The sequence below is a fragment of the Phoca vitulina genome, unplaced genomic scaffold (assembly GCF_004348235.1).
Source record: "Phoca vitulina isolate PV1807 unplaced genomic scaffold, GSC_HSeal_1.0 scaffold12, whole genome shotgun sequence".
Lineage (NCBI taxonomy): Eukaryota > Metazoa > Chordata > Mammalia > Carnivora > Phocidae > Phoca > Phoca vitulina.
Genome location: NW_022589715.1, coordinates 31,914,879 through 31,933,243, shown reverse-complemented (window position 1 = coordinate 31,933,243; position 18,365 = coordinate 31,914,879). Strand labels below are relative to the sequence as shown.

Here is an 18,365-nt window from a genome sequence, read left to right as displayed (position 1 = left end):
AGTCAGATAACAAGTGTTGGCAAGGATGCAGAAATACTGGAACCCCCATATATTGCTGGTGAGAATGTAAAATGATGCAAATACTTTGAAAAACAATCTGGCAGATCCTCAAATGGCCAAATATAGAGTTACCATATAACTTTGCAATTCCACAGGACAATTGAAAACATGTGCTCAAGGAAAAACTCGTATAGAAATGTTCACAGCAGCATTATTCATAATGGCCCCAAAGTGGAAACAATCCAACTGTCCATCAACTGATGAATGGATAAACAAAATGTAGTATATCCATAGAATGGAATATTATAAAAAGGAATGAAATACTGATACATGCTACAACATCGATGAATGTTGAAAATATGCTAAGTGAAATGAACAATTGATTCCATTTATATTAAATTTTCATAATAGAAACCATCATAGAGGCAGAGAGATTAGTGACTTCCAGGAGTTAGGGAGAGGGAAGACTGGGGAGTGACTGCCTAATGTACATGGAGATTATCTTCAGTATAATGAAAATGTTTTGAATTAGATAGAGGTGGTGGTCGTATACTAAAAAACAATTATACACATAAAAATGCTTAAAATGGTGAATTTTTAAATTATGTTGATTTCATCTTAATAAAAAAACCAATCTAGGTAAATAAAATTGGAATTCTAAAGAATGTTCAAGTAATACATGAAGGCAGAAAAAATAGTAAAATAAAAGAGGGAGAGCAAAAACAGAAAACAAACAAAAATTGCAGCCTTTAAACCTAAACATATCAATAATCACATTAAATGAAAATGGTCTAAATATAACAACTAAAAGAGAGACTGGCATAGTTGATTTAAAAACATGACCCAGGAGGAGTTTAGATGGTGGAGTAGCAGCAGGGAGCCTGGGCTTTCCTCATCCTTCAACACAGCTAGATCAACATCAAATCATTTTGAACAACTAGAAAACTGACCTGAGGATTAAGAAAACAATCTGCACAATTGGAGGGACAGAACATGGCAGGTGTGAGGTTCACAGATGTGAACTGGGGGAGAGAAAAGCCAGGGTGTTGCAGAGGGGAGAGAGCCCTTTTCATGGACAGAAGTCAGGGAGAGAGGGAGAGAGCAGGAGAGAGAACAGTGTGTAGGGTTCAGTCAAGATGCCATGGTGTGGGGATCCTGTGGGTCGTACTGGAAGAGAACGCTCCCCTTCCTGCTACACATTTGGAAGAGAATATATTGCCTCTCCAAGGACAAAAGGCCTACTGGACACCACTAAGTGTCCATTCAGCAGCAGGGGACAGAGGTGCGCAGAGGGGGCAGATAACATTTGTTTCCTTTTCTCGTTTTTTGGATCAGGTTTGTTGTTTTTTTTTTTCAAATCAGGCTTATCTTAACAAACATTATCAAAGCATACCTAATTAAAAGTCCAAACACTCCCCACTGCAAGCAAGGAGGAACTATGCAGAGGACTGACCTGTGGGAAAGAAGAGCCAAAACACAATAACAGGGTGCACAAAGCATACACCAGAAACACTTCCTGAAGCACCAGGCCCGATACAGTGTATGACTGCTTCTTAATATGGCATTACTCTCCGAAGCAGGAAACATAACAAACTTTCATAACACGCAAAGACAGAAACCTAGAAATAATGACAAGACAGAGGAATTCTCCACAAAAGAAAGATCAATAAGAAATCACAGCCAGGGATTTCTGAACAAGACTTTAGAACAATGGTCATAAGAATAGTAGCTGGGCTAGGGCCAGATGGCTTCCCAGGGGAATTCTACCACACATTTAAAGAAGAATTAATACCTATTCTGCTGAAACTGTTCCAAAAAACAGAAATGGAAGGAAAACTTCCAAACTCGTTTTATGAGGCCACCATTACCTTGATCCCAAAACCAGACAAAGACCCCATCAAAAAGGAGAATTACAGACCAATATCCCTGATGAACATGGATGCAAAAATTCTCACCAAAATACTAGCCAATAGGATCCAACAGTACATTAAAAGGATTATTCACCACGACCAAGTGGGATTTATACCTGGGCTGCAAGGTTGGTTCAACATCCGCCAATCAATCAACATGATACAATACATTAACAAAAGAAAGAACAAGAACCATATGATCCTCTCAATAGATGTAGAAAAAGCATTTGACAAAGTACAGCATCCTTTCTTGATCAAAACTCTTCAGAGTATAGGGATAGAGGGTACATACCTCAATATCACAAAAGCCATCTATGAAAAACCTACAGTGAATATCATTCTCAATGGGGAAAAACTGAGAGCTTTCCTCCTAAGGTCAGGAACGTGGCAGGGATGTCCACTATCACCACTGCTATTCAACATAGTATTAGAAGTCCTAGCCACAGCAATCAGACAACAAAAAGAAATCAAAGGCATCCAAATTGGCAAAGAAGAAGTCAAACTCTCACTCTTTGCATATGATATGATACTTTATGTGGAAAACCCCAAAGACTCCACCCCAAAACTGCTAGAACTCATACAGGAATTCAGTAAAGTGGCAGGATATAAAATCAATGCACAGAAATCAGTGGCATTCCTATACACTAACAACAAGACAGAAGAAAGAGAAATTAAGGAGTCGATCCCATTTACAATTGCACCCAAAACCATAAGATACCTAGGAATAAATCTAACCAAAGAGGCAAAGAATCTGTACTCAGAAAACTATAAAATACTCATGAAAGAAATTGAGGAAGACACAAAGAAATGGAAAAACGTTCCATGCTCATGGACTGGAAGAACAAATATTGTGAAAATGTCAATGCTACCTAGAGCAATCTACACATTCAATGCAATCCCCATCAAAATACCATCCACTTTTTTCAAAGAAATGGAACAAATAATTCTAAAATTTGTATGGAACCAGAAAAGACCCCGAATAGCCAGAGGAATGTTGAAAAAGAAAAGTAAAGCTGGTGGCATCACAATTCTGGACTTCAAGCTCTATTACAAAGCTATCATCATCAAGACAGTATGGTACTGGCACAAAAACAGACACATAGATCAATGGAACAGAACAGAGAGCCCAGAAATGAACGCCTCAACTCTATGGTCAACTAATCTTTGACAAAGCAGGAAAAAATGTCCAATGGAAAAAAGACAGTCTCTTCAACAAATGGTGTTGGGAAAACTGGATAGCCACACGCAGAAGAATGAAACTGGACCATTTCCTTACACCACACACAAAAATAGACTCCAAATGGTTGAAAGACCTCAATGTGAGACAGGAGTCCATCAACATCCTAAAGGAGAACACAGGCAGCAACCTCTTCGACCTCAGCCGCAGCAACTTCTTCCTAGAAACATCGCCAAAGGCAAGGGAAGCAAGGGCAAAAATGAACTATTGGGACTTCATCAAGATAAAAAGCTTTTGCACAGCAAAAGAAACAGTCAACAAAACCAAAAGACAGCCAACAGAATGGGAGAAGATATTTGCAAATGACATATCAGATAAAGGGCTAGTATCCAAAATCTATAAAGAACTTATCAAACTCAACACCCAAAGAACAAAGAATCCAATCAAGAAATGGGCAGAAGACATGAACAGACATTTTTCCAAAGAAGACATCCAAATGGCCAACAGACACATGAAAAAGTGCTCAACATCGCTTGGCATCAGGGAAATCCAAATCAAAACCTCAATGAGATACCACCTCACACCAGTCAGAATGGCTAAAATTAACAAGTCAGGAAATGACAGATGTTGGCGGGGATGCGGAGAAAGGGGAACCCTCCTACACTGTTGGTGGGAATGCAAGCTGGTGCAGCCACTCTGGAAAACAGTATGGAGGTTCCTCAAAAAGTTGAAAATAGAGCTATCATACGATCCAGCAATTGCACTACTGGGTATTTACCCCAAAGATACAAAAGTAGGGATCAGAAAGGGTACATGCACCCCGATGTTTACAGCAGCAATGTCCACAATAGCCAAACTGTGGAAAGAGCCAAGATGTCCATCGACAGATGAATGGATAAAGAAGATGTGGTATATATATACAATGGAATATTATGCAGCCATCAAAAGGAATGAGATCTTGCCATTTGCAACGACGTGGATGGAACTGGAGGGTATTATGCTGAGTGAAATAAGTCAATCAGAGAAAGACATGTATCATATGACCTCACTGATATGAGGAATTCTTAATCTCAGGAAACAAACTGAGGGTTGCTGGAGTGGGGGTGGGTGGGAGGGATGGGCTGACTGGGCGATGGACACTGGGGAGGGTATGTGTTCTGGTAAGCGCTGTGAATTGTGCAAGACTGTTGAATCTCAGATCTGTACCTATGAAACAAATAATGCAATATATGTTAAGAAAAAAAAAAGAAGAAGATAGCAGGAGGGAAAGAATGAAGGGGGGGAATTCGGAGGGGTAGATGAACCATGAGAGACGATGGACTCTGAAAAACAAACTGAGGGTTCTAGAGGGGAGCGGGGGAGGATGGGTTAGCCTGGTGATGGGTATTAAAGAGGGCACATTCTGCATGGAGCACTGGGTGTTATGCACAAACAATGAATCATGGAACACTACATCTAAAACTAATGATGTAATGTATGGGGATTAACATAACAATAAAAAAATTAAAAAAAAAAAAGAATAGTAGCTGGGCTTAAAATAGGCATAGAAGACACTGGAGAAACCCTGCTGCAGAGTTAGAAGACCTAAAAACTAATCAGGCTGAAATAAAAAATACTATAACTGATATGCAAAATATGCACAACAAGGATGGAAGAAGCACAGGAATGAACAGGTGATATAGAAGATAAAATTATAGAAAATAATGAAGCTAAAAAGAGGGAAAGAAAACTGTTAGATCACAAATATAGACTTAGGGAACTCAGCGATTCCACAAAGTGCAATAATATTCACATCATAGGAATCCCCAGAAGAAGAGTAGGAAAAACGGGCAGAAGGTTTATTTGAACAAATTATAGCTGAAGAACTTCCCTAATCTGGGGAAGACAACAGGCATTCATGTCCAAGAGGCCCAGAGAACTCCCCTCAAAATCAACAAAAACAGGTCAACACCATGACATGTCATAGTGAAACTTGCAAAATACAACGATAAAGAGAGAATTTGGAAAGCAGCTAGAGACAAGAGGTCCTTATTCTACAAGGGTAAACACATAAGGCTAGCAGCAGACTTGTCCACAGCAACTTGGCAGGCCAGAAGAGAGTGACATGATATATTCAACATGCTAAATGGGAAAATATGCAGCCAAGAATACTATATCCAGCAAGGCTGTCATTCAGAATAGGAGAGATGAAGAGTTTCCAAGACAAGCAAAGACTAAAGGGAAATCATGAACACTAAACCAGCTCTGCAAGAAATATCAAAGGTGATCATTTTGAGTGGGAAAGAAAGACCAAAAGCAATAAAGACTAGAAAGGAACAGAGACAATCTACAGGAACAGTGGCTTTACAGGTGTAAATGGCACTAAATTCATCTCTATCAGTAATTACTCTGAATGTAAATGGACTCAGTGCTCCAATCAAAGGATACAGAGTATCAAAATGGATAAAAAAAAAAAGACCCATTGCTTTGCTGCTTATAAGAAAGTCATTTTAGACCCAAAGACACCTCCAGATTAAAAGTGAGGGAGTGGAGAACCATGTGTCCTGCTAATGGACATCAAAAGAAAGCTGGAGTAGCCTACTTATATCAGACAAACTACATTTTAAGCCAAAGACTGTAATAAGAGATAAAGGCACTATATCATAATAAAGGGGTCTATCCAACAAGAAAATCTAAATATTGTAAATATTCATACCCCAACTTGGGAGTAGACATATATATAAGTCAGTTAATGAAAAACTTAAAGAAACTCATTGATAATCACTGATAATAATACAATAATAGTAAGGGACTTTAACACCCCACTCAGAGCAATGGACAGATCATCTAAGCAGAAGATCAACAAGGAAACAATGGCTTTGAATGACACACTGGACCAGAGGGACTTAACAGATATATTCAGAACATTTCATCCTAAAGCAGCAGAAAACACATTATTTTTGAGTGCACATGGAACATTCCCCAGAATAGATCACATACTGGGTCACAAATCTTAGGCCTCAACCAGTACAAAAAGACTGAGGTCATACCATGAATATTTTCAGACCACAACGCTATGAAAGTCGAAGTCTACCACAAGAAAAAATTTGGAAAGACCACAAATACATGGAGGGTAAAGAACATCCTACTACAGAATGAATGGGCTGACCAGGAAGTTAAACAAGAAATAAAAAAATACATGGAAGCAAATGAAAATGAAAACATGACAGTTGAAACCTTCAGGATGTAGCAAAGGCAATCCAGTCACAGAAGGAAGTATATAGCAATACAGGCCTTTCTCAAGAAGCAAGAAAAGTCTCAAATAAACAACCAAACCTTACACCTAAAGGAGCTGGAGAAAGAAGAGCAAATAAAGACTAAAACCAGAAGAAGGGAAATTATTAAGATTAGAGCAGAAATCAATGATAGAGAAATTAAAAAAAAACAAAACAAAACAGTAGAACAGATCAACCAAGCTAGGAGCTGGTTCTTTCAAAGAATTAAAAAAATTGATAAACCCCTAGCCAGACTTACAAAAAGAGAAAGGAACCAAATAAATAAAATCAGGACTGAAAGAGGAGAGATCACAACCAACACCAAATAAATACAAACAATTATGAGACGATTATGAGCAATTATATGCCAAAAAATTGGGCAATTTTGAAGAAATGGATAAATTCCTAGAAACATATAAACCACCAAAACTGAAACAGGACAAAATAGAAAACTGAACAGACCCATAACCAGAAAAGAAACTGAATCAGTAATCAAAATCTCCCAACAAAAAAAACCTCCAGGGCCAGATGGCTTTACAGATGAATTCTATGAAGTATTTAAGAAAAGAATTAATATCTATTTTCTTAAACTATTCCAAAAAATAGAAATAGAAGGAAAATTTCCAAACTCTTTCCATGAGGCCAGCATTACCTTGATTCCAAATAAGACACTGACTCCACTAAAAAAGAGAATTACAGACCAATATCCCTGATGAACATGGATGCAGAAATTCTCATCAAGATACTAGACAACAGAATCCAACAGTAATTTAAAAGGATTATTCACCATGACCAAGTGGGATTTATTCCTAGGCTACAGGGGTAGTTCAATATCCGCTAATCTATCGATGTGACACACCACAATAATAAAAGAAAGGATAAGAACTATATGATCCTCTCAATAGCTGCAGAAAAAGCATTTGACAAAATACAGCATCCTTTCTTGGTAAAAACCCTAAGCAAAGTAGAGATAGACGGAACATACCTCAATATCATAAAAGCCATATAGGAAAGTCCCACAGCTAATATCCCTCAATGGGGAAAAATTGAAAACCTTTCCCTTGAGGTCAAGAACTGAACAGGGATGTCCACTCTTACCACTGTTGTTCAACACAGAACTAGAAGTCTGAGCCTCAGCAATCAGATAACAAAAAGAAATGAAAGGCATCCAAATCAGCAAGGAAGAAGTCAAATTTCACTCTTCACAAATGACATGATACTCTACGTAGAAAACCTGAAAGACTCGAACCAAAAAACTGCTAGAACTGATACATGAATTCAGCAAAGACAGAGGATATAAAATCAATGTACAGAAATCTGTTGCATTTCTATACACCAATAATAAAGCAGCAGAAAGAGAAATCAAGGAATCGATCTCATTTACAACTGTACCAAAAACAGTAAGATACCTAGGAATAAACCTAACTAAAGAGGTAAAAGATCTGTATTTTGAAAACTATAAAACACTATGAAAGAAACTAAAGAAGACACAAGAAATGGAAAAACATCCATGCTAATGGATTAGAAGAACAAATACTATTCAAATGTTTATACTGCTCACAGCAATCTACACATTCAGTGCAACCCCAATCAAAATAGCACCAGCATTTTTCACAGAGCTGGAACAAACAATCCTAACATTTGTATGGAACCAGAAAAGACCCCAAATAGCCAAAGTAATGTTGAAAAACAAAAGCAAAGCAGGAGGCATCACTATCCCAGACTTCCAGCTGTATTACAAAGCTGTAATCATCAAGACAGTATGGTACTGCCACAAAAACAGACACATAGATCAATGGAACAGAATAGAGAACCCAGAAATGGACCCTCAACTATTGTCAACTAATCTTCGACAAGGCAGAAAAGAATATCCAATGGAAAAAAGACAGTCTCTTTAACAGATAGTATTGGGAAAAGTGGACTACGACATGCAGAATGAAACTGGACCACTTTCTTACACCATACACAAAAATAAATTCAAAATGGATGAAAGCCCTAAATGTGAGATAGGAAGCTATCAAAATCCTAGAGGAGAACACAGGCAGCAACCTCTTTGATATTAGCTGTAGCAATTTCTTCCTAGATATCTCTCTTGAGGCAAGGGAAACAAAAGCAAAAATAAACTATTGGGACTTCACCAAGATAAAAAGCTTCTGCATAGTGGAGGAAACATTCAACAAAATTAAAAGGCAACAATGGAATGGGAGAAGATATTTGCAAATGACATATTTGATAAAGGGCTAATATCCAGAATATCTATATCTATCTATATATAATCTATATAGAGGAACTCCTGAAAATCAACACCCCAAAAACAAATAATCCAGTTAAGAAATGGGCAGAAGACATCAACAGACATTTCTCCAAGAAGACATAGAAATGGCTAACAGACACATGAAAAAATGCTCAACATCACTCATCATCAGGGAAATACATATCAAAACCACAATGAGATACCACCTCACAGTGGTCAGAACAGCTAAAATTAACAAGTCAGGAAATGACAGATGTTGGCGAGGATGCAAAGAAAGGGAAACCCTTTTGCACTGCTGGTGGGAATGCAAACTGATGCAGCCACTGGGAAACAGTACAGAGGTTCCTCAAAAAGTTAAAAATAGAACTACCCTATGACCCAGCAATTGCACTACGAAGTATTTATCCAAAGGATACAAAAACGATGATTCGAAGGGGCATATGCCTCAATGTTTATAGCAGCACTATCACCAATAGCCAATTACGGAAAAAGCCCAAATGTCTATCAATTGATGAATGGATAAAGAAGATGTATCATATATATATGTGTGTCATATATATTTTGCCATTTGCAACTATGTGAATGGTACTAGAGTGTATCATGCTAAGCGAAATAAGTCAGAGAAAGACAAATATCATATGATTTCACTCATATGTGGAATTTAAGAAACTAAACAGATCAGCATAGGGGAAGGGAAGGAAAAATAAAATAAGATAAAAACAGAGAGGGAGGTAAACCATAAGAGACTCTTAACTGCAGAGAACAAACTGAGGGTTGCTGGAGGGGAGGTTGGTGGGGCATGAGCTTAATGTGTGATGGGCATTAAGCAGGGCACTTGTTGGGATGAGCCCTGGGTGTTATATGTAAGTGATGAATCACTAAATTCTACTCCCGAAACCAATACTACACTATGTTAACTAACTTAAATTTAAATACATACATACATTAAAATAAAAACATGACCCACTTATACCTTGTCTCTAGGAAACTCACTTCAAATACAATAATATAGGCAGGTTAAAACTTTACGATGGAAAAAATATTATGCAAACACAAATAAAAATAAAGCAGAAGTGTCTATATTGACATCTGATAAAGACTTAAGAGCAAAGAAAATTACCAGAGATAGAGAGATATTATGTAGTGGATAAGTCATTCCACCATAAAGACAGAGTATATATATCAAACATCAAAGCTGAATATATGTGAGGAGAAACTGATAAAACTGAAAAGAGAAATAGGCAAATCACAATTATGGTTGGAGACTTAAACACTCCTCTCTCAAAATGGATAGACTAACTAGACAGAAAATCAGTAGTCATGTTATAACTCAATAGCACCATGAACCAGCTTGATCTGTTGACAGTTATAGTACATTCCACCCTGCAACATCAGAGCATACATTCTTTCCTAGATATCCTGGTCATAAGACAAACCTTAACAAATGTAAAAGACGTGAAATCATAAAGTGTGTTCTCTGACCACAATGGAATCAAACTAGAAATCAGTAACAGATAATAAATAGGAAAATCTCCACTTATAAACAACACACTTCTAAATAATCAATGGGCTAAAGAAGTCTCAATGTAAAATAAACAAAAAGAATTTAACTGAATGAAAATGAAAAGAACATATCAAAATGTGTGAGACACAGTGAAATCAGTTATTAGAGGGAAATTTATAGCACTAAATGTTCATATTGGAATAGAGGAAAAGTCTGAGTTCAATAATCTAAGTTTCCTTAGTGACTATACTTATTGTGGTGATGTAAAATAAGTAATATACATTAAGTAATATATAGAATTGTTGAATCACTATGTTGTACACCTGAAACTGATATAATATTGTATATCAACTATACTTTGATAATAAATTCTTCTAAAATTGGGCGCCTGGGTGGCTCAGTTGGTTAAGCGACTGCCTTCGGCTCAGGTCATGATCCTGGAGTCCTGGGATCGAGTCCCACATCGGGCTCCCTGCTCAGCAGGGAGTCTGCTTCTCCCTCTGACCCTCCCCCCTCTCATGCTCTCTCTATCTCATTCTCTCTCTCAAATAAATAAATAAAATCTTTAAAAAAAAAATCCCATAAATTCTTTAAAAAAATAAAAAAATAAATTCTTCTAAAATAAAATTAAATTAAACATTACCCACAGAAAAATAATCTAAGCTCCCACCTCAAGAAACTCGAAAAAGAAGAGCAGAATAAACCCAAAGCAATAAGGATAAAAATAATAAAGATGAGTGGATATCAATGAAATTGAAAAAAAAAATCAGTAAAACAAAGGGCTATTTATTCAAAAAGAGCAATAAAATTGAAGAACCTTTAGCAAGACTAAAAAATAAAGAAAGAAGACACAAATTACCAATATCAAGAATGAAACAGGGATTATCACTACAGACGCTATAGACATTCAAAGGTTAGTAAGGGAATATTACAAACAACATACACACATAAATTTGACATTTTAGATGAAATGGAGCAATTCTTCAAAAAGTACAAACTATCAAAACCTATCCAATATGAAACAGATAATCTGCATAGCTCTACAACTTTAAGGAAATCAAATTCATAATTTTAAACCTACTAAAAAAGAAATCTCTAGGCCCAGATTTTTTCACTTGAGAGTGTTTAAAAAATTAACAGAAATTCTACATTATCTCTTCCATAGAGCTTAAGCAGCAGGAGCACTTCCCAAATCATATAACGAAGCTATTATTACCCCCATATTAAAATCAAACAAAGAAAGGGGGGTCTGGTTGGCTTAGTCGGTATTACATGCAACTCTTCATCTCAGGGTCATGTGTTCAAGCCCCACACTCGGTGTAGAGATCACTTAACAAAATTTTTTTAATAAAAAAAAAATTTTTAAAGTACCAAAAAAAGGTGACTACAGATAAATAGTCCCTCATGAATATAAATGTAAAAATTATTTTAAAAAACTATTTATTTATCTCTCAGCAGAGATAGGGAGACAAGCAGACTCCCTGCTCAAGGGGGAGCCCAATGCAGGGCTCATTCCCAGAACCATGAGATCATGACCTGAGCTGAAACCAAGAGTCGGATGCCCAACCAACTGAGCTACCCAGGGACCCCTAAATGCAAAAATTCTTGACAAAACATTACAAGTAGATTACAGCAATATGAAAAGAATTATGCACCATGACCAAGTTGGTGTTTATACCATGGATAAAAGGCTAGTTTAATTAATGTAACCTACCATAATAACAGGCTAAAGAAGAAAAATCACATAATTATATCAAGTCATACAGAGAATGCATTTGGCAAAATCCAACAATCATTCATGATAAAAACCCTCAGAAAAACAGGAAAAGAGAAGGACTGCCTCAATTGACAAAGAACATCTTTAAAAAACCTACACCTTACATTGTTCTTAATGGTCAAACTCTGAAATGTTTTCCCCTAACACTGGGAACAAGATGAGGATGTCCCCTCTCACCACTTTTTCAACATAGTGCTGGAAGTTCTAGCCAGTGCATTAGGGAAGAAAGGGAAATAATAGGTGTATATATCAAAAAGGAAGAAAGAAATCTGCCCCTATTTGCAGATTACATGGTGGTCTAGGTCTACAAAAAAGTCTCCTAAAATTAATAATTGAATTCAGCAAGGCCACAGGATAGATCAACATACAAATATCAATTATATTTCTATATAATAACAATGAAATGTACACACAAAATAAAAAATACAATACCAATGCCAATTAGTCAAAAAATATGAGATACTAGGATGCAAATCTAACAAAACTTGTACAGCATTTGTATGCTGAAACTACAAAATGCTGGTAAAAAAACAGTAAAGAAAATCTAAATAAATGGAGAGATATACTATCTTCATGGATTAGAAATTAAACATAATAAAGGCGTCAGTTCTGCCTAAAATAATATAAACAAGTTGAGTACAATTCCTACCAAATTCAAAGCAAGATACTTTTTAGATACAGACAAAATCATTCCAAAATTTATATGGAAAGACAAAGGAATTATAACAGCAGAACTATTTGGAAAAAGAAGAAAAAGAGAGGTATCAGTCTACCTGATTTCAAGACTCATATAGCTACAGTAATCAAGACTGCATGGTATTGGGTTTTGAGGTACAAAGCGGAGAGCCGTGATTCTGCGGGCAGATATCGGAGGATAAACAGCAGCGGGAGGGTGCCTGGACGTGGGGATCCTACACCACCGGTGAGTGACAGCCTCGCGTGCTGCGGACGGGGCACAGACTCGCAGACCGATAGTTGGGAAAGGACTTTAGGGCAGCCCCCGGGGTGAAAAACCAGACCGGCGGGGTCGCGCGCACGCGAACCGCAGCCCCCCTGGACAGAAACCCGGAGCAACGGTCGCGCGCACCTGAACTGCAGCCTCCGAGAAGGAAACCCGGTGCACCGGGGTTGCGCCGGTGAACTGCAACCCCGGGGGTGGAAACCCCGAGCAGCGGCGGAGTCGCGCACGCGATCTGGGAACGGCTGGCGGTTTTAAGAAGCACAAAGGGCAGAGACATGCCCCGACCTGGAGGCAGGACTGGGAGCACTGCGGAGCGGCGCACAACCCAGGACACTGCAGTTCATAGCAGCACAGACAGAAACGGAGACAGTGTGGCCTGGAGAGCTCACTGAAGAACAGACTGCAGTCCCTCTGCTCTGAGGCAGAGGGTTGGAAACGGTCTCTTCTGCTCTGGCTGGCGGAAGAGACGCGGAAAGCCACCAGGGAAAGGCGCCAGAGAACAAAAGCCCCAAAGACTGATTCCCACTGAGCACATGCCCCACCACAGGGGCGCAGGGCAACTCCGCCCAAACAGGGTTGCCTGAGTAACAGCGCGGCAGGCCCCTCCTGCAGAAGACAGGCTGGGAAAACAAGAGGCCAGCAACCCCAAGGTCCCAAGAAAACAGGTGCATCTTGCTTGGGTTCTGGTCAATAATTTGGACTCTATACATTCCCTCAAACACCCATCAACAGAATGACTAGGAGGAGGAGCCCCCAAAACAGAAAAGACTCAGAGATTATGACTTATGCTGCAGATTTACAAATGGATGCAGATATAACCAAGATGTCGGAGATGGAATTCAGGCTAGCAATTGTGAAGACAATGGCTAGAATGGAGAAATCAATTAATGGCAACATAGAGTCTCTAAGGGCAGAAATAAAAGGTGAATTGGCAGAACTTAAAAATGCTATCAATGAGATCCAATCCAATCTAGATAATCTAACAGCTAGGGTAACTGAGACAGAAGAGAGAAAAAGCAACCTGGAAGACAATATAATAGATAAAAAGGGAAAAGAGGAGGCCAGGGAAAAACAACTCAGAATCCATGAAAATAGAATCAGAGAAATAAGTGACACCATGAGGCGTTCCAATGTCAGAATAATTGGAATCCCGGAGGGAGTGGAGAGAGAGAGAGGACTAGAAGATGTATTTGAGCAAATCGTAGCTGAGAACTTCCCTAATCTGGGGAACGAAACAAACATTCGAGTCCTAGAAGCAGAGAGGACCCCTCCTAAGATCAAGGAAAACAGGCCAACACCCCGGCATGTAATAGTAAAACTTGCAAATCTTAGAACCAAGGAAACCATCTTAAGGGCAGTTAGGGGGAAGAGATTCCTTACGTACAGAGGGAGGAACATCAGAATAATGTCAGACCTATCCACAGAGACCTGGCAAGCCAGAAAGGCCTGGCAAGACATATTCAGGGTACTAAATGAGAAGAACCTGCAGCCAAGAATACTTTATCCGGCAAGGCTTTCATTTAGAATGGATGGAGAGATGCAGAACTTCCACGACCAGCAGAAGTTGAAAGAGTATGTGACCACTAAGCCAGCCCTGCAAGAAATATTAAGGGGGGTTCTATAAAAGGAGAAAGACCCCAAGAGTGATCTATAACAGAAATTTACAGGACAATCTATAAAAACAATGTCTTCACAGGCAACATGATGACAATTAATTCATATCTTTCAATAATCACTCTCAACGTGAATGGCCTAAACGCTCCCATAAAACGGCACAGGGTTGCAGACTGGATAAAAAGACAGGACCCATCCATATGCTGTCTACAAGAGACTCATTTTGAACCTAAAGATACATCCAGACTGAAAGTGAAGGGATGGAGATCTATCTTCCATGCCAGCGGACCTCAAAAGAAAGCTGGGGTAGCAATTCTTATATCAGACAAATTAGATTTTAAACTAAAGTCTATAATAAGAGACACATAAGGACACTGTATCATTCTTAAAGGGTCTATCCAACAAGAAGATCTAACAATTGTAAATATCTATGCCCCCAACATGGGAGCAGCCATCTACATAAGCCAACTGTTAACCAAAATAAAGAGTCATATTGATAACAATATGTTAATTGTAGGAGACCTCAATACTCCACTCTCAGCAATGGACAGATCATCTAAGCAGAAAATCAACAAGGAAACAAGAGCTTTGAATGATACATTGGACCAGATGGACCTCGTAGACATTTACAGAACATTCCACCCTAAAACAACAGAATACTCATTCTTCTCGAGCGCACATAGAACTTTCTCCAGAACATACCACATACTGGGGCACAAATCAGGTCTCAACCAATACCAAAAGACTGAGATTATTCCCTGCATATTCTCAGACCACAATGCTTTAAAACTGGAACTCAATCACAAGAAAAAATTTGGCAGAAATTCAAACACTTGGAAGCTAAAGACCACTCTGCTCAAGAATGTTTGGGTCAACCAAGAAATCAAAGAACTTAAACAATTCATGGAAATCAATGAGAACGAAAACACATCGGTCCAAAATCTATGGGATACTGCAAAGGCGGTCCTAAGGGGGAAATACATAGCCATCCAAGCCTCACTCAAAAAAATAGAAAAATCCCAAATTCACCAACTAACTCTACACCTTAAAGAAGTAGAGAAAAAGCAATAAACGACGCCTAAGCCATGCATTAGAAGAGAAATAATTAAAATTAGAGCAGAAATCAATGAATTAGAAACCAGAAACACAGTAGATCAGATCAATGAAACTAGAAGTTGGTTCTATGAAAGAATTAATAAGATTGATAAACCACTGGCCAGACTTATCCAAAAGAAGAGAGAAAGGACCCAAATTAATAAAATTATGAATGAAAGGGGAGAGATCACGACTAACACCAAGGAAATAGAAACAATTATTAGAAATTATTATCAACAACTATATGCCAATAAACTGAGCAATCTGGATGAAATGGAGGGCTTCCTGGAAACGTATAAGCTGCTAAGACTGAAACAGGAAGAAATTGACAACCTGAATAGGCCAATAACCAGTAACGAGATTGAAGCAGTGATCAAAAACCTCCCAAAAAACAACAGTCCAGGGCCTGATGGATTCCCTGGGGAATTCTACCAAACATTCAAAGAAGAAATAATACCTATTCTACTGAAGCTGTTTCAAAAAATTGAAACAGAAGGAAAACTTCCAAACTCATTCTATGAAGCCAGCATTACCTTAATCCCCAAACCAGGCAAAGACCCCATCAAAAAGGAGAATTTCAGACCGATATCCCTGATGAATATGGATTCCAAAATCCTCAACAAAATCCTAGCTAATAGGATCCAACAATACATTAAAAGGATCACCCACCACGACCAAGTGGGATTTATCCCTGGGATGCAAGGGTAGTTCAACATTTGCAAATCAATCAATGTGATAGAACACATTAATAAGAGGAGGGAGAAGAACCATATGGTCCTCTCAATTGATGTAGAGAAAGCATTTGACAAAATACAACATCCTTTCCTGATTAAAACTCTCCAGAGTATAGGGTTAGAGGGAACATTCCTCAAGCTCATAAAATCCATCTATGAAAAACCCACAGTGAATACCATCCTCAATGGGGAAAAGCTGAGAGCCTTTCCCTTAAGATCAGGAACACATCAAGGGTGCCCACTCTCACCACTGTTGTTCAACATAGTACTAGAAGTCCTAGCAACAGCAATCAGACAACAAAAAGAAATAAAAGGTATTCAAATTGGCAAAGAAGAAGTCAAACTCTCTCTTTTCGCAGACGACATAATACTTTATGTGGAAAACCCAAAAGACTCCACCCCCAAATTACTAGAACTCATCCAGCAATTCAGTAATGTGGCAGGATACAAAATCATTGCACAGAAATCAGTTGCTTTCTTATACACTAACAACGCAACTGTAGAAAGAGAAATTAAAGAAACGATTCCATTTACAATAGCACCAAAAACCATAAGATACCTCGGAATAAACCTAACCAAAGAGGTAAAGGATCTATACTCTAGGAACTACAGAACACTTATGAAAGAAATTGAAGAAGACACAAAAAGATGGAAAAACATTCCATGCTCATGGATCGGAAGAAAAAACATTGTTAAAATGTCTATGCTACCCAGAGCAATCTATACCTTCAATGCCATCCCGATCAAAATTCCAATGACATTTTTCAAAGTGCTGGAACAAACAATCCTAAAATTTGTATGGAATCAGAAAAGACCCCGAATCACCAAGGAGATGTTGAAAAAGAAAAACAAAGCTGGGGGCATCACGTTGCCCAATTTCAAGCTATATTACAAAGCTGTGATCACCAAGACAGCATGGTATTGGCACAAAAACAGACATACAGACCAATGGAACAGAATAGAGAACCCAGATATGGACCCTCAACTCTATGGTCAAATAATCTTTGACAAAGCAGGAAAAAACATGCAATGGAAAAAAGACAGTCTCTTCAATAAATGGTGCTTGAAAATTGGACAGCCACATGCAGAAGAATGAAACTCGACCATTCTCTAACACCATTCACAAAGATAAACTCAAAGTAGATGAAAGACCTCAATGTGAGATAGGAATCCATCGAAATCCTAGAGGAGAACATAGGCAGTAACCTCTTTGACATCGGCCACAGCAACTTCTTTCAAGATACATCTCCAAAAGCTAGTGAAACAAAAGCAAAAATGAACTTTTGGGACTTCATCAAGATAAAAAGCTTCTGCACAGCAAAGGAAACAGTCAACAAAACATAGAGGCAACCCACAGAATGGGAGAAGATATTTGCAAATGACACTACAGATAAAGGGCTGGTATCCAAGATCTATAAAGAACTTCTCAAACTCAACACCCAAAACACAAATAATCAAGTCAAAAAGTGGGCAGAAGATGTGAAAAGACACTTCTCTGAAGAAGACATACAAATGGCTAACAGACACATGAAAAAATGTTCATCATCATTAGCCATCAGGGAAATCCAAATCAAAACCACACTGAGATACCACCTTACACCAGTTAGAATGGCAAAAATGGACAGGGAAAGAAACAACAAATGTTGGAGAGGTTGTGGAGAAAGGGGAACCCTCTTACACTGTTGGTGGGAATGCAAGTTGGTACAGCTACTTTGGAAAACAGTGTGGAGGTTCCTCAAAAATTTAAAAACAGAGCTACCCTATGACCCAGCAATTGCACTACTGGGTATTTACCCCAAAGACACAGATGTAATGAAAAGAAGGGCCATATGCACCTCAATGTTCATAGCAGCAATGTCTGCAATAGCCAAACTGTGGAAAGAGCCGAGATGCCCTTCAACAGATGAATGGATAAAGAAGATGTGGTCCATATATACATTGGAATATTACTCAGCCATCAGAAAAGATGAATACCCAACTTTTACATCAACATGGATGGGACTGGAGGAGATTATGCTAAGTGAAATAAGTCAAGCAGAGAAAGTCAATTATCATATGGTTTCACTTATTTGTGGAACATAAGGA

At 38.4% G+C, this 18,365-nt stretch overlaps 1 protein-coding gene across 2 annotated transcripts in view; it reads right to left on the bottom strand.

Annotated features, from left to right (window-relative positions):
• WDPCP (WD repeat containing planar cell polarity effector) overlaps positions 1-18,365 on the bottom strand; it is a 399,135-nt gene that overhangs the window by 183,951 nt on the left and 196,819 nt on the right. The gene's annotated exons all lie outside the window — the stretch shown is intronic.